The sequence below is a fragment of the Loxodonta africana genome, chromosome 4 (genome assembly GCF_030014295.1).
Source record: "Loxodonta africana isolate mLoxAfr1 chromosome 4, mLoxAfr1.hap2, whole genome shotgun sequence".
Lineage (NCBI taxonomy): Eukaryota > Metazoa > Chordata > Mammalia > Proboscidea > Elephantidae > Loxodonta > Loxodonta africana.
Window position 1 is genome coordinate 17,200,642 of NC_087345.1, and position 13,924 is coordinate 17,214,565.

Below are 13,924 nucleotides of genomic sequence, written 5' to 3' on the forward strand. Positions count from 1 at the left end.
TTTCTATTGCCAAATAACATTCCATCATTCCATTACATGAACGTGCCACATTTTGTTTATCCAATCATCAGGTGATGAACATTTGGTCAATCTGAGTCTGAACATGCAATAATCGTTTGCTTGTTTTATTGCTGTGTAATATTCCCCTGTAGGCGTATAGTCAATTAACCATTCTGCGTTGGTGGACTCCCTGCACCCCACTCCCCTACTTTTTGGCCATTTTAAGCAGCTATGAACATTTCAGTACACGTCTTTGTTGGATCTAAGCACTCATTTCTGTTGGGCATATATCCAAGAATGGCATTGCTGAGTCATGGGGTATACACGTAATATGCACTTGAGTAGATAGAGCCAAGCACTTTTTCCAAAGTGGTTGCACCAATTTACACTCCCACAAGCAATGTATGAGAGTAGTTGCTCCTCATCCTTGACAACACTTGGTGTTTTAATTTGAGTCACTTTGGTGGGGGTAGGGAGACAGCAGTATCTTATTGTGGTTTAATTTGCATTTCATGATGACTAATGATGTTCAGTTTCCAAGAGCGCCTGGCGGATTTGAACTGCTGACCCTTTGGTTAGCAGCCATAGCACTTAACCACTACGCCAGTTCTACTCTGTCCTATAGGGTCGCTATGAGTCGGAATCGACTTGACGGCACTGGGTTGGGTGGGTTAATGATGTTGACCACTTTTTCATATGCTTATTGCTTATTTGGATATCCTCTTTTATGGTGTACCCATTTGAATCTTTTACCTGTTCAAAGAAAAATTGGTATATTTCTCTTAAAATAGATGTTCTTGATAAATTCTGTGTACATGTCCCTGGTGGCATAGTGGTTAAGAGCTACGAGTTCTAACCAAAAGTTCAGCAGTTCGAATTCACCAGGTGCTCCTTGGAAACCCTATAACCTCTATTCCATAGGGTTACTATAAGTCTGAATTGACTCGAAGGCAATGGGTTTGGTTTTTTTTTTTGTGGGGACGGGGTTTTGTTGTTAGGTATGTGTATTGCAACTGTTTTCTTTCAGTCTGTGATTTGACTTTTCACTCTCTTAAATGTGTCTCTTGATGAACAGAAGTTCTTAATTTTATTGAAGTTCAATTTAACCATCTTTTCTTATGTTTAGTGCTTTTCATATCTTGCTTAAGAAGCTTTTGCCTACTTCGTGATCATGAAGATATTCTCCTACGCTTTCTTCTAGAAGTTTTGTTTACTTTTCACATTTAGGTCTTTGGTCAATTCTAAATTACTTTCATGTTGGGTGTGAGGTAGAGGGTCAAGATTCATTTTCTTCAACTGACCTATACCATTTATTAAAAAAGACCATCTTTTCTCCACCTATTTGCAGTCGCACCTTTGTAATAAATCAGGTGGCTATATATGTGTGGGGAAACCCTGGTGGCGTAGTGGTTAAGTGCTGTGGCTGCTAACCAAGAGGTTGGCAGTTCAAATCCGCCAGGCGCTCCTTGGAAACTCTATGGGGCAGTTCTACTTTGTCCTGTAGGGTCACTATGAGTCGGAAACGACTCGACGGTAGTGGGTTATATATGTGTGGATCTTTTAATTTTACTAAAAAATATATACATCAGTAAGTGTGTATATGCATACTCCTGAGAGTGTATTTGAAGGAAGGAAAAAGGTTTGTTAATAGTCGCTATGGCAGGGGAGATTATGGGTGATTTTTCTTTTCTTTCTTTTTAGTATTTTCTATTCCAAACAGTATTATTTTAAGACTCAGACAAAATAGATGAAATGTTTTTCTAAAATATTCCATGAGTGAAAACGGTGAAGGGTGCAAGTTGCTGGGTGATAGATGATAGTGTTAGGCTGAATAGCAAGGCAGAGGACTTCCTTAGTTAGATGTGGGCCTGAGGAAAACGGAAATGATTATTATCAAGAATGCTCTGTTGTAAGTGCACACTACTTAGCAATTTGCAAAATGTTTTCAGGTCCATGGTCTCCTACGCTCCTTTCAACAGTCCAGTGGGTTAGGCAAAGCCCCCTGATTATACCCATTTTACAGATAAGGAAACAGGCTCACTCTCACTGAGTCTAGCTCCAGCATTCACAGAAGACCATTTTATGCCAGGCCTTGTGTTAGCTCTGGGTCCAAGGAGCCAAATAAGCCAGAACCCTCCGGCAGCTTTAGCCTGGACAGAGGAAACAAGTAAATGGACAATTAAAATCTAGTGTGTACCTGCTATGTGAGAAGTAAATGAAAGTTGGTGTGAGAACATACAGGAGGGCATCTAACCTAACGTGGAGGGTCAGGAAAGGCATCTTTGAAGAGGTGACATTGAAATGAGTCTTCTTCTTTTTAATTATGCAAGTGATATATGCGTTAGAAATACAGATAAGCAAAAGAAAAAATCAGCTATAATTCTGCTACCAAGACATAACATCTGTTTACACTTTGTTATAATGCCTTTTAAACTTCATTCTCTCTGACACACACACACACCCGAGATACACACTCATACAACACACACATACAAACATCACACAAAAATGAATGAAATCCTGCTACAATAGCATTGTCTAATTTATTCTTCCTCACTTAAACCAATACATTTTTTTTTAATTAATTTTTATTAAGCTTCAAGTGAACATTTACCATTCCAATCAGTCTGTCACAAAACCAATACATTTTAAAACCAAGAATTTTAATGACTTGCTGAGTGTTTTTCAACATATGGGTATATCAGAATTCATTGAATCAATGTTTTATTATTGGACATTTAAGTTATTTCTAATAGTGACTATAAACAATGTTGCAATGAAGAACTTTTTAACCCAGTCTGTGCACTTCTTCCATTATTTTCTTAGGATGTATTCTCAGAATTTTTGATCAATTTACTTTCTGGCCTGTATCTTCAAACCTGGCCAACAGTGGGCATTTTTATCTTTTTTCTTTCTAATTTCATAGGTGACAAATGTCACTCCGTGCTGTTTTTGTTCTTTTGATTAATTTTTTCATAATTGTTGGGGACACATAAATGCACATTTTTTTTTTTTAATAGCTTGGTCCTGTTTCTGCCCATTTTAATTTGGGTGTATTTTATTTGGGGGCTTTCTCATTGACTGGAGAGAGCTCTCTACCTATTATTGATAGTTATTCTTTGTCACAGAGTTGCAAAATGTTTTTCCAGTTTTCTTTAGCCTTTAGAATACGTTTTTTTCCTTTAAGTTCTTTTGGAAGACCAGTTTAATGCAAATAGTAAGGGAATTCCAAAAAGAAAGAATAATGAGGAGAAATTCGCCCTCTCGGATATAAACTATATTATAAAGGTACCATCATTAAAAGCATTGTGTAACTAGCATGGGAATATACAGAAAGATCAATAGATAAAATTTAAAATCAGCTTCAGGTATATATGAATTTAGTATATAATGAAGGTGGTACCTGAAATTAGCGGAGAAAATGGTGTTTGGAGAACTGGCTATTAAAAAAATGCATTTCTTCCTCATTCCAAAATCAAAATAAATTCCAGATGGATTAAAAGATATGTATAAGAAATAAAAAAAATTAACAAAAAGAAATAAAAAGTGACTTTATCTTCTTGTAGTGTCAGTAACTCCCCTCCCCCTAAAAAAAGCATGACTTGCCTACCTAAAAAAAAAACCAAAGTATTTGTAACAAGCACCTGAAGGAATGTGTGCGAGTTAAAATCAGGTAAAAAGGGTCTTGGAAGGGCATTTCCTGCCTGAGCAAAGGTCGGGAGGCTCACAGAAGTGAAGCCGGCTGAAAATAGATAGGGCCAGGAATCGAACTCAGGACGCCCGCAACGGAATCCGGGGCTGAGTCCACGCCCGCCCCCATAATTATGTAAAACAGCATTTTTCCCATATATGGTCTTTAATATCTGTTTTTCTGGCAGGATGACATGGGATAGGAAAAACACAGCTCGCGGGGCCGGTGTCAACACCCCCAACCTTCCCTGCCCGCTCCCGCCGGCCTCGCCCCAGCATAGGCAATGCACCAAACCCAGGCCAAGTCCTCCGCGCCCGAGCCTCCTCCTCTTGATTGGACCTTGGCTACGTCAATCCTCCTCCTCCCAAACCTGTTTGCAGCTGGACCCGCCCTCTGGGCGGGGCTCCCGCCTAGGAAGCGCGGGGGAAGGTGCAGCGGGTGGAGGTGGAGGCGGATGAAGAGGACGAATGCCCGCCCCCTGGCTCCCCTGGCCCCGCCCACCCCTCTTCCCATAGGCCAAGCTGTCCGTCCATCAAGACCAGGAACAGGCGGCTGCGAGGGCGGGGCGGGAAGGCGGCGAGGAGCAGAGCTGGGTGCGGTGAGGCGCGCAGATCACCGCGGTTCCTGGGCAGGGCACGGAAGGCTGAACGAGGCTGACCTGCTGCCGCTCCCGCCTGGCACGCTCGCCCCACCCGCCGCCGCTCGAGCGCTCAAAAAAGCCCTCTCAGAAGCAGCAGCGCTTGTTCCCCGGGGCAGATCCAGGTTCAGGTGAGCTCGCCCCACCGGCAGGTCCCGCCCCGGGCAGGCGGACTGGCGGGCGGGGGCGGCGGCGACGGGACGCGCCGCGTCAGGGGCGAGCGGGCCAGCGTGTGGTTCTCGGCCTCGGCGCGGCCGGCGAGCGGCGCGGGCGGGCGGCATCTCCGCGGGCCCCAGGCCCGGGCACCGCATCCTCCCCGGAGGGGCACGGGACCCCTGCGCGGGCGCTCGGGACGGCGAGGCTTCCGGGGGCGGGCGAAGGCTTCGGGGCCGGGGCTCCGGGCACCCTGTCCCCTACCCGCCTGGGCACATTCCCCGGACGGGGCGCGCGGGAAGCCCCGACCTCCCTGGCTGCGGGGGCGCGCGCCCTGTCCGCGCCTCCTAAGTGCCCAAGTCGGCCAAACTTTTTAACCCCTTCGGAGGAGCCCTGCACCTCGGACCCAGCCGAGCGAGCGCGAGTGAGGCGGGGGGCTCGGGGCAGCGTGGACTTCTGGCAGAGGCTCTTTTGGAAGTTTCCAGGCGTTTTCGAAACAGAGGTAACGGGCAGGCGGGGACCGTTTGGCAGCTGTCAAGGCGGCCTCCTGAGTCAGAATGGGACAATTCCTGCCGCAGACATTGCACTCGGCTTGGTTTCCGCCCTCGCTCCTGACTTCCTCATTCGCCCGGCGGAGTCTGCGGGCGAGGAGGGTGGGAAGAGGTGCGTGCAAAAGGGGACCTGGCGGGACAGGGCCGCGACGCAGGAAAGGCCGCCCCTCCAGCCCCTCTCTTTTGACTCTGTTACCTGAGAATGCCTGCAGCTGTCGGGGCCTCCCAGGCGTGCACCTGATTGCGCACGCGGCACCCCGCCTGACCAGGGGCCGGGGCTGGAACCTGCTGCTTTGGGACTAGGCCCGGGCTAGCGCATCTTTTCTGTGTGGGCCAGTCCAGGGGTTCCTAACTCCCCTCGTTCCCGGTGCAGGGATCCTCACGCATTCTGTCCCTGGGCCACGTCCAGGGCAGGTTCGCGAGCCCCCGACCCTCTGGAGAGCCTCGTGGTTTAACGCTGAGACAGAGTCACCTCCAGGACTAGCTTGCAGGCTGCCTCCAGGTTGGGGGCAGGGTGAGTGCCAGGGCTGAGCCTGTGACCCCACCCAGGGGCGTGGGGAGAAGGCTCCTGGGAAGTCCCAGGTCCTGCTCCGCGGGGCATCTGAGAGGCCCAGCCTCTTGTCGGTTCACTGCATCCTGTTCTGGGTTTAACAGGATTTCAAAGTAACTGTTGACGAGGATGAGCCTTAGCTCCTTCTCGGCGCAACACTGCGGCCTTTTCTGGCTCACTGTCTAAGCCCGATGTGCTAACCTCACTGGATGGCTTAGTCCCTTCTTGGTAAGGAGGAAGGCTGCTTTAAGGCCTGTTTAGGTAATCACTCGATTAATATTAGTCAGTTTACATGTGAGGATGCTATGGTGGGGGGGAGGGTACACAGATGTGTAATGGAGCAAATATTTAAGTGGCTTCTTTGTGCCAAGGACTCTGCCAGGTGGTGGGGGTGCAAGGTTGAGTAAGACCTGGCCCCTTCCTTTAGCACATGGGATAAATCTGTCGATGACTTTAATATGAGGCAGAGATGACAGGGACCCCAGAAAGGTACTGTGAGTCATGGAAGTGGGAGAGGGAGCCAGCCCACCTAGCAGAGATCTTGGGGGCCCCTGGAGGAGGCCTCTGCCCTTGGGACACTTACAGTCTTGGGTGGAAACAGTGGAAGGATGACTGAAATACAAAGCCAGCCTGTGATCAGTGTCCCAAGAATGCCATAGACAAAGGACTCGAGGAATTCCAAGGCGGAGAGGAGCCACTTCTGTCTGGGAGCTGGGAAGCTGCTGCGAGCCAGAAACACATCGCAGGATTGGCAAACTGAGGCACGCATGTGGTGTTGGAAAGTGAGGAGTCATTTAGTGGATAGTTGGGAGGTAATTAAAAATGTCAGCATTGCTCAGTGTAATTTGAGAGCCTCCATGCTCCAGGATGGCCAGGCCCAGTGACACTGAAGCGGTCCATTCTCCATGCTCAGCAAGTCCTGGCAGCACCTGTGGGCAGATCCAGGTGCCCGAGAGCCAAGGTTGGCGGGTTCTGTCTGGGGAGTTCTCCAGCCTGTGGTAGAAAGGCAGCCAGAGAGGCACATTATTTGGAGGTCTGCTTGTTTGAGAGGGTTGGGGCCCTGCCTTTCTTGTTTTTTATTTTTAAACTTTTTAACCTGAGGGGCTACAACCTCTCTCTTGTAGGATGAAGGGCACATGTTGATGTAGCTTGTCTTTTGCCTGCGCTTGCTCTAGAAAAAACAAAACAAGGATCTGTTAGCTCTTCAACTGGCGAAACACACTCAAAAAAAAAAAAAAAAAAAAGCACCATTGTTGTATCGCTTGGTAGGGTATTGCTAGAAGCCAGGATGGCCCAGCTTTCTTCACTTCCTCTTCTCACTAATCCTCCAGTAAAGTACTTAAGGCAGGCTTGACCAGCTTGACATCTTTATTTCAAAAGGAGAGGAGGGGTTGGCCGTAGTTTTCCTCTGAGCCCAGCCCCTGCCCTTGGAGGAGGAGAAACAGAAACCCAAAGCAAAGGGGAGGAAAAAAAAAATCCATGCCTTGACAGCTTCTTCCCAAGCATCATGTTCCAAAAATATTTAGAAGAACAAAATCTGTGTGTCCTCTTAATTAAACAAACATCCTAATTTGCTGAGCATAAAACAGCATCTCTGCCCGGGGCAGGAAGTGCATTTTCCCTTTGTGCAACTCCAGAGAGCCACTGCCTCTCGGCCTTAACCCTTGGTGCGCTGAGCCCCTGGGCTCAAGTCCTCCAATGACAACAGAAGGAAGCCCTGGCTGCCCCCTGGGAAGTAGTCCTGGTGGCTTACAGAATCCCATTTTTAGAGCTGGGAAGTAGAGGGGAGGAGGTTGTGGAAAGATTGCGAGCTTTGGTAATAGGCTGACCTGAGTTCAAATCCTGACCTGGCCACTTTTGTGGCCTCAAGCAAGTCATATAACCTCCTGAGCTTCAGTTAAAAGAAATAAGGTAAACCAGTTGCTTAAAAGTCACCTCCGTCTCATGGCAAGCTCATGTGTATCAGAGTAGAACGGTGCTCCATAGGGTTTTCACTGGCTGATTTTTTAGAAGTAGATGGCTAGGCCTTTGAACTTCTACCGCTCAGTTAGTAGCCAAGCACGTTAACAGTTTGTACTGCCCAGGGACTACAGTGTATGTAAAGAGCATGATATACAGTGGCTATGCAAAAGTGATTTTAAAAACACCAGTAACAACTCTTGGATGAACCGGGGGTTGTCAAGGTGAGGAAATGGGGTCCCAGAGAGGAGTAATGCAAACTCGTTTTCTGGCTTCTGGCTCAATGCTCTTTCTCCTTCTAAAAAGGTGTGCTTGTGTGTGTGCGTGTGTATGTGTGTGTGCAGTGCTCGTGGGCTGTGAAGCCAAAGTGGTAAAAACATAAATGGTCCTTGGGCCCATTTGCTGGCGCTGTTGAATGTGCTTGGTGATGAGCTGTGCCGAGTAGCCTCAGTACAGGCCCTCGGCCCAGGGCAGACTGTGTGCAAACTGACTGCAGTTTGTGTTCTCAAACGTGGTTTCTTGTGATCTAGACAATGAATGGCCAAGGGGTGGTGTGAAAAAGAACACTGTTCTTGAGCGTCTAGAGACCTGGCTTCCAGCTTTGGCTATGGTCGAGGGAAAGTTTGATTTTAGTAGAAAGTGCCATATCGCCCTACAAAGATATGTATATATATACACACCAGCTTATGTGCCCTCAGTTACGTATGAGTGTGCCTGGGAAACTGAAAAATGAGCTAATTTTTAGTTTGTCGAGCTGCCCAGTTTCTCAAGCACTCTTGTACCTTATTGGTGGGTGTTTAAATTGTATGGCTCTTTTTAGAAGGTGGTTTGGCAATATCTGTTAAAGCATATCTCTCGTGATGGCATTTTAGGAATTTACCTCATGGATAAATGCAAATGTGCAAAAGGAAAGAAATATGTGAGACTATTGCTTGTCATGGCAAAAGGCAGGAGACAAGCTAACTGTCCATCAGAAGAGGCAAAAAAAAAATCACGGTACAGTGGCAATCCTTGCAACCATTAAAAAACTGAGGCCAATCTATGCCTACCAATAGGGCATGCACTCCATGATATGTTATGAGTGAAAAATACTAAATAATAATAAAAAAAAAAACCCAAAAACCGTGAGCCTAAAACTACTGCTCGTGTTAGGTCTAGGGTTACAGTTAGGGCTAGGTCTAGGTTTAAAGTTAAGTTTATGGTTATGCTATGCTTCCTTCTGTGTAAAACTGGGTATATCACCTCTGCATCTGTGCATGGAATATTTCTGGAAAGATTCTGAGACGCTGGTAATAAGGGGTGCATCTAGAAACCAGGGCCCAGGGGGCAGGGTTGGGGGTGAGGGTTACTTTTCACTATATTCTCTTCCATATGTATTGCCTTTAGATGGTCATATATTTAAAAAAATTTAAATTTCTTATCTGTATAAGGGGACTGGTTGGCTAATCTGGGAGATCTCAACTCTAAAATGCTTTGCTCTAGGTTTCAGATTTCTTTCCTCTCTCACTGGCTGTGTATCTAATGCCTGCTGTGTGCACAGAAGGAGGGTCTTAAAAATGGGCTCAACTGGCTTCTTGTGATTGGAGTGCTCTTCTCCCTGACATCACAGCATCACCAGAGTGACCCTTAAACATCTTCTGTTCCTTTCCCTCATATCCTAGGAAATGGTAGATAATTTCATTTGGTTTTCTTTATGAAACTGGGAAGGAATACCTGGGTTGTGCAAACAGTTAAGTGCTTGGCTACTAACGAAAAGATTGGTGGTTGAAATTTACCCAGAGGTGCCTTGGAAGAAAGGCCTGGCAATTTGCTCCTGAAAGGTCACAGCCATGAAAACCTTATGGAGCAGTTCTACTTTGCACACCTGAGTTTGCCATGAGTTGGAGTCAACTCAATAGCAACTTTGTGTAAGAGAAAGGAAGCTTTCATGTGGGTCTGGAAAGTTATTTCGTGATACCCTTTTGTCAGGCTTCCCTCAATCCCCCTGGCTCCAAACCACCCACTGTCCTTTCCTGCGTTGTCCACGTCAACTAGAAGGAAGATCTGGTCAGAGACCCTGGCGGGGTCCCTGCAAGGCAGCCTCGGGGCCTCTGGGAGGAATGTCATGAATCAGGAGTGATAACACGAGTCAGGGTCTGAACTGAGCCTGCTACCACATGGGGGGATGGTTGGAAGGCTGGGTGCCCAACTTGTACCTGTCCCTCTGCCAGCACTCGTCCTTTATGCTCAGACGGCAACAGCTACTTGGGGGGAACAAGGAGAGCTGCCCTCTTGGGTCTGATGTGTGTCTCTTCAAGATGTAAGGTCAGCCTCTGCTGGAATTACTCAGGCCCCCATTCTGAGGACTAGTTTCTCAAGCCAGAGATGATTCAGTGCCCGGAATGGGACAGAGCTCACTGCGCCTGGGCATGTAGGCCCAGAGGAGCCCTCACTTGGCCTTTGGCTGAGGTTGAGGCGATTCCTGAGTTTCTCCCCAGTCTGACCTCCCAGTTTGTAAGTTGTGCCTGTAGCAGCTGTCTCCATCTCTAGCCCCATTTGCTTCTCATCGCCCAGGAACCTGCATGCTGTGGCTTGAGGTAGGCTTGTGGCACCTTCCGGAAGTTGCTGCCAAAGGGTGTGGCTTCCTGCCAGCACAGGTTGGGCCGAGGCCTGTAGAGAAGCTGTAGTGGAGCCGATCTTTCCCATTTACAAGTCACTTCCTTGGTACTTGTCAGAGGACTGGTATTTACCAGGGTGCTTTTTCAGCCCTGGTGGTGCAGTGGTTAAGAGTTTGGCTGCTAACCAAAAGGTCGGCAGTTTGAATCCACCAGCAGCTCCTTGGAAACCCTATGGGGCAGTTCTGCCCTGTCCTGTGGGATCTCTAGGAGTCGGAATCGACTCGATGTCAATGGGTTTTTAAAAATTTTTTTTGGTTTTTACTCAGAGGAGGAAGGGGCCTCTCTCAGGCAGGTCCCTCTTGCCCCATGGGCCAGCATGTTATCTCTGCGGACTTTAAAAAAATCAATTTTTTGTATTGTGGTAAATATCTGTGTAACAAAACATGCCATTTCAACATTCTTCACATGTACAGTTCGGTGACATTCATTGCATTCTTCATGTTGTTCAGCCATCAGCATTATCCTTTTCCACATTTTCTCATCACCCTTAACAGAAGCTCAGTGTCCCCTAAGCAGTCAGTTCCTCTTTGCTCCTGCCCCTGGTAACCACCAATAAGCTTTTGTCTGTATACACTTGCCTACTCTAGACATTTCATGTAAGTGGGATCCTACAGCATTTGCCGTTTTTGTAACTGACTTATTCTGTGCACTTTTTAATGTGCTGAGGGAGCTATAATCTAATCTCTTTGTTTTTACAACTTGTCATTAATCACAAGGACATTTACATTTTGAGAACTTGAGCCTTAGGGTTGGTTTTTTTTTCCTTTCCCCTTTCATTTTTAACCTTAATTCTAAATGATGCCCCACATAATAGGAAAATAAACACCACCACCAAAAAACTCCTTACTGAATTGATTTAGGATTATAGAATGCCTGAACTGGAAGGACTCTTCGGGATACTTTTTGTTTCCTTTTTTTCCAGTTAGAATAGGAGTGGTTTGCCCAAACATATGCTGTGAGTTGGTAGAAAGTGTGCTGGTCCCTGGTTTCACTCAACGCCACGCCTTTCTCTAAATCCTGTGGCCTTATTTAAAATGTTTTTAAACTGTTATCACCCCTTTCTTCGCCTTTATGTACAGTTTAGCCAAGCAACACATACTCAGCGCCTCTGATCTTTCCTCAAGAGTCTATTCTTCTACTCCCTTTGTCTTTTTCTTTTTAGGGGGAGTTGGGGGAGGCACAGGGTTAAGGAATGGGGAGGGAGGTGTTTTTGGCTTTTCTGAATGTCTTCCAGTTGGACAGGGCCACTTAGGCTGAAGGTTCCCACAGTTCAGCAATCAGTATTTCACATGGGGAAGTGCCAGGGAACATGGAGGGCCATTTAGAAAGCTACCCTGGCTCTCCACTGCCATTTAGCCAGGCCTGATGTCTAGTAACTTTAAGTCATGTAACTTACCTGGGGTGCTAACTAGCTGGACACTCCTGAGCGGGTCTCCCTTGAGTGACTGCATTTTCTATACAAAACTCCTCAGTAGAGGAAGCACACCAAGGGCGCTGGGATCAGGCAGAGCGGATCCGTTAGGCTCTAGGCCGAGTAATGTGCCTCTTTGAACCTCAGTTTCCTCATCTACAACATGGAGATGCCTGCCTTTTTAGGATGGTTGTGAGGATTATAAATGTGTGTACAGTAGTCCAGCCTTCCTCCTCCTCTTCCGCTTCTGCTGCTTCGTCCTCGACTTCACGTTATCTACATCATCTGTCCTCAGGTGGTAGGAGATTTATGTCCAAATTTTAAAGAGTCTAAATTTGTTCAGCAAGCCTGTCCGTTGATAATAAGGTCAATGACTAAGTTGACTGAGGAACCTGCCAGAAGGCTCCCCGGGCATCGACACTGGGGTTTCTGAGACCTGCACATTTTGCATGCTCCTCACCATACAACACAGTTCGACTTGTTGCAGTGATCTGAACTGGTTCAAGCATTTAAAAAAAAGGTTGTTACAAAGCAGTGGAGGCGCCTTTATTTAGCATTGTCTATATTCAAAAGCCGCCGTGTTTCCTGTGTTTTGCATTAAGTCACTGGACTGGAGAAGGCAGCTTCCTGTCTGATAAACATAAAGAACGAGGCATTTGGAACAGTTTGGGTGACCTAATCTAACTGGGCCGGAATGGAGGAGAAGATTTTAGAGCTCCCTGGACTGCAAGGAGCTGGAGGGCAGAGGCGGGGCCTTTTTCATCACTGTGTCCCCAGCCCCAGCCTGGTCCTTGCCTAGCACAGCTGTTTGTCCTGGTTGTACGAATGGGGTTTGGGTCTGGTACTTACTTTTCCATCTGAGTCTGAGGAATTGGAACCCCGATAGCCAAAAGTTTTTGACTGTCTTTTGGGGATCTCTCCAACTTACAAGAAACTGGTGCTGGGTACTTGTCTTGAAATCTCCATGTTGAAAAAGGTGGTGATAGGGAGGCATATTAAAATTTTTATTTTTATTTTTTTTTTAACGTTTAAGAACTAACTACTGGGTACGAGGGAACCAAACTAAACCAAATGAAACCCATTGGGATCAAGCTGAATCCAACTCATAGTGACCCTGTAGGATAGAGTAGTACTGCCCCATAGAGTTCCCAAGGCTGTAAATCTTTATGGAAGCAGACTGGCACCTCTTCCTCCTGCAGAGCGGCTGGTGTGTTTGAACCACTGACCTTATGGTTAGCAGCTGAACGCTTAACTACTGTGTCACCAGAGCTCCTGGGTATGAGGGAATTGCCCCCAGATTTCCTCATGAAGTCAACAAAGACTTCCTGAGCCTCCTGGTTTGTGGTCTGTACAGTGCTGAGCACTGTGGGAGTTCAGCAGGGATGGCAGAGAGTTGGTCCCTGTCCTCCAAAAACCCTGTCTGAGCAGGGAATTGGGACATCGAGAGAAAGACTTGTGACATGAGGCAGGCCCCTGTACCTGAGTGACTGGGGACTTCTTGAGCCAGGCCCCTGTTGGCTAGAATTGCCTGGGAGGAGAAAGAGGGAAGACAGGGGAGGTGAGTGAGGAAGGAAGGAAGACGCTCTGGTAGAAGGACATTGTTCTGGGAATCAGGAGGTCTGGGATGAAATCGCAGCCCTACTGATGATAATAGTAACAGTAAAAGCAACAATAATAATAATAGTTACATTTTATTGAGTGCTTGCTAAGTACCAGACACTGCTGGTGTTTCTGCATGAATTATCTCATTTAGTTCTTACCACATTCCCATGAGGCAGGAAATTTTCCCCATTTTACAGATAAGAATACTGAGCTAGGATTTAGGCTTGGGCACTGTGACTCAGAACCCTTGGGTGACCTTGTAGGTGCTTTTCCCTACTGGACTTGTGTTTCTTCACTTGGCACTGAGGGACTAGGCTGGCCCTGAAGCCTTTTGCTTACCAGTGGCCAAGAATTAATTAAAAGAGCAGAGCTTTGGGCCTCGGCAGAACAGGGCCTCACGCTCCACAGTGTTTTTGGCTACTGGGAGCGAGGTTGCCAGTTCGATAGTGTTGCCTTGGCTACTGACTTCACCTTTGGCCCCAACGGGCCGTTTTTCACATGTTGACCATGAAGGAGGGCAGGTGAAGAGACCGAGGCCAGACAGGCCTTAGTCCAGGCCCTCACTGAGCCTGCCTGCTGTGGGCAGCATTCCCTGGGGAGCCAGCCAGCCAGACGAGGGCCTGCCTCCATCCTGACTGGTGGGCTCTTCTCCAGAACAACCCACTTACATTTCTCCCTGCATCCGCCCATCCATCAAATCCTTAGCCTCTCAT

At 47.3% G+C, this 13,924-nt stretch overlaps 1 protein-coding gene across 2 annotated transcripts in view; it reads left to right on the forward strand.

The window, feature by feature from the left end:
• The first annotated feature begins 4,294 nt into the window (after positions 1 to 4,294).
• MYH9 (myosin heavy chain 9) overlaps positions 4,295 to 13,924 on the forward strand; it is a 104,811-nt gene continuing 95,181 nt past the window's right edge. For both annotated transcript variants that reach the window (XM_064283622.1, XM_064283623.1), the window contains exon 1: positions 4,295 to 4,459. The gene's annotated coding sequence lies outside the window, so the exon portion shown is untranslated. The remainder of the gene's footprint in view (positions 4,460 to 13,924) is intronic.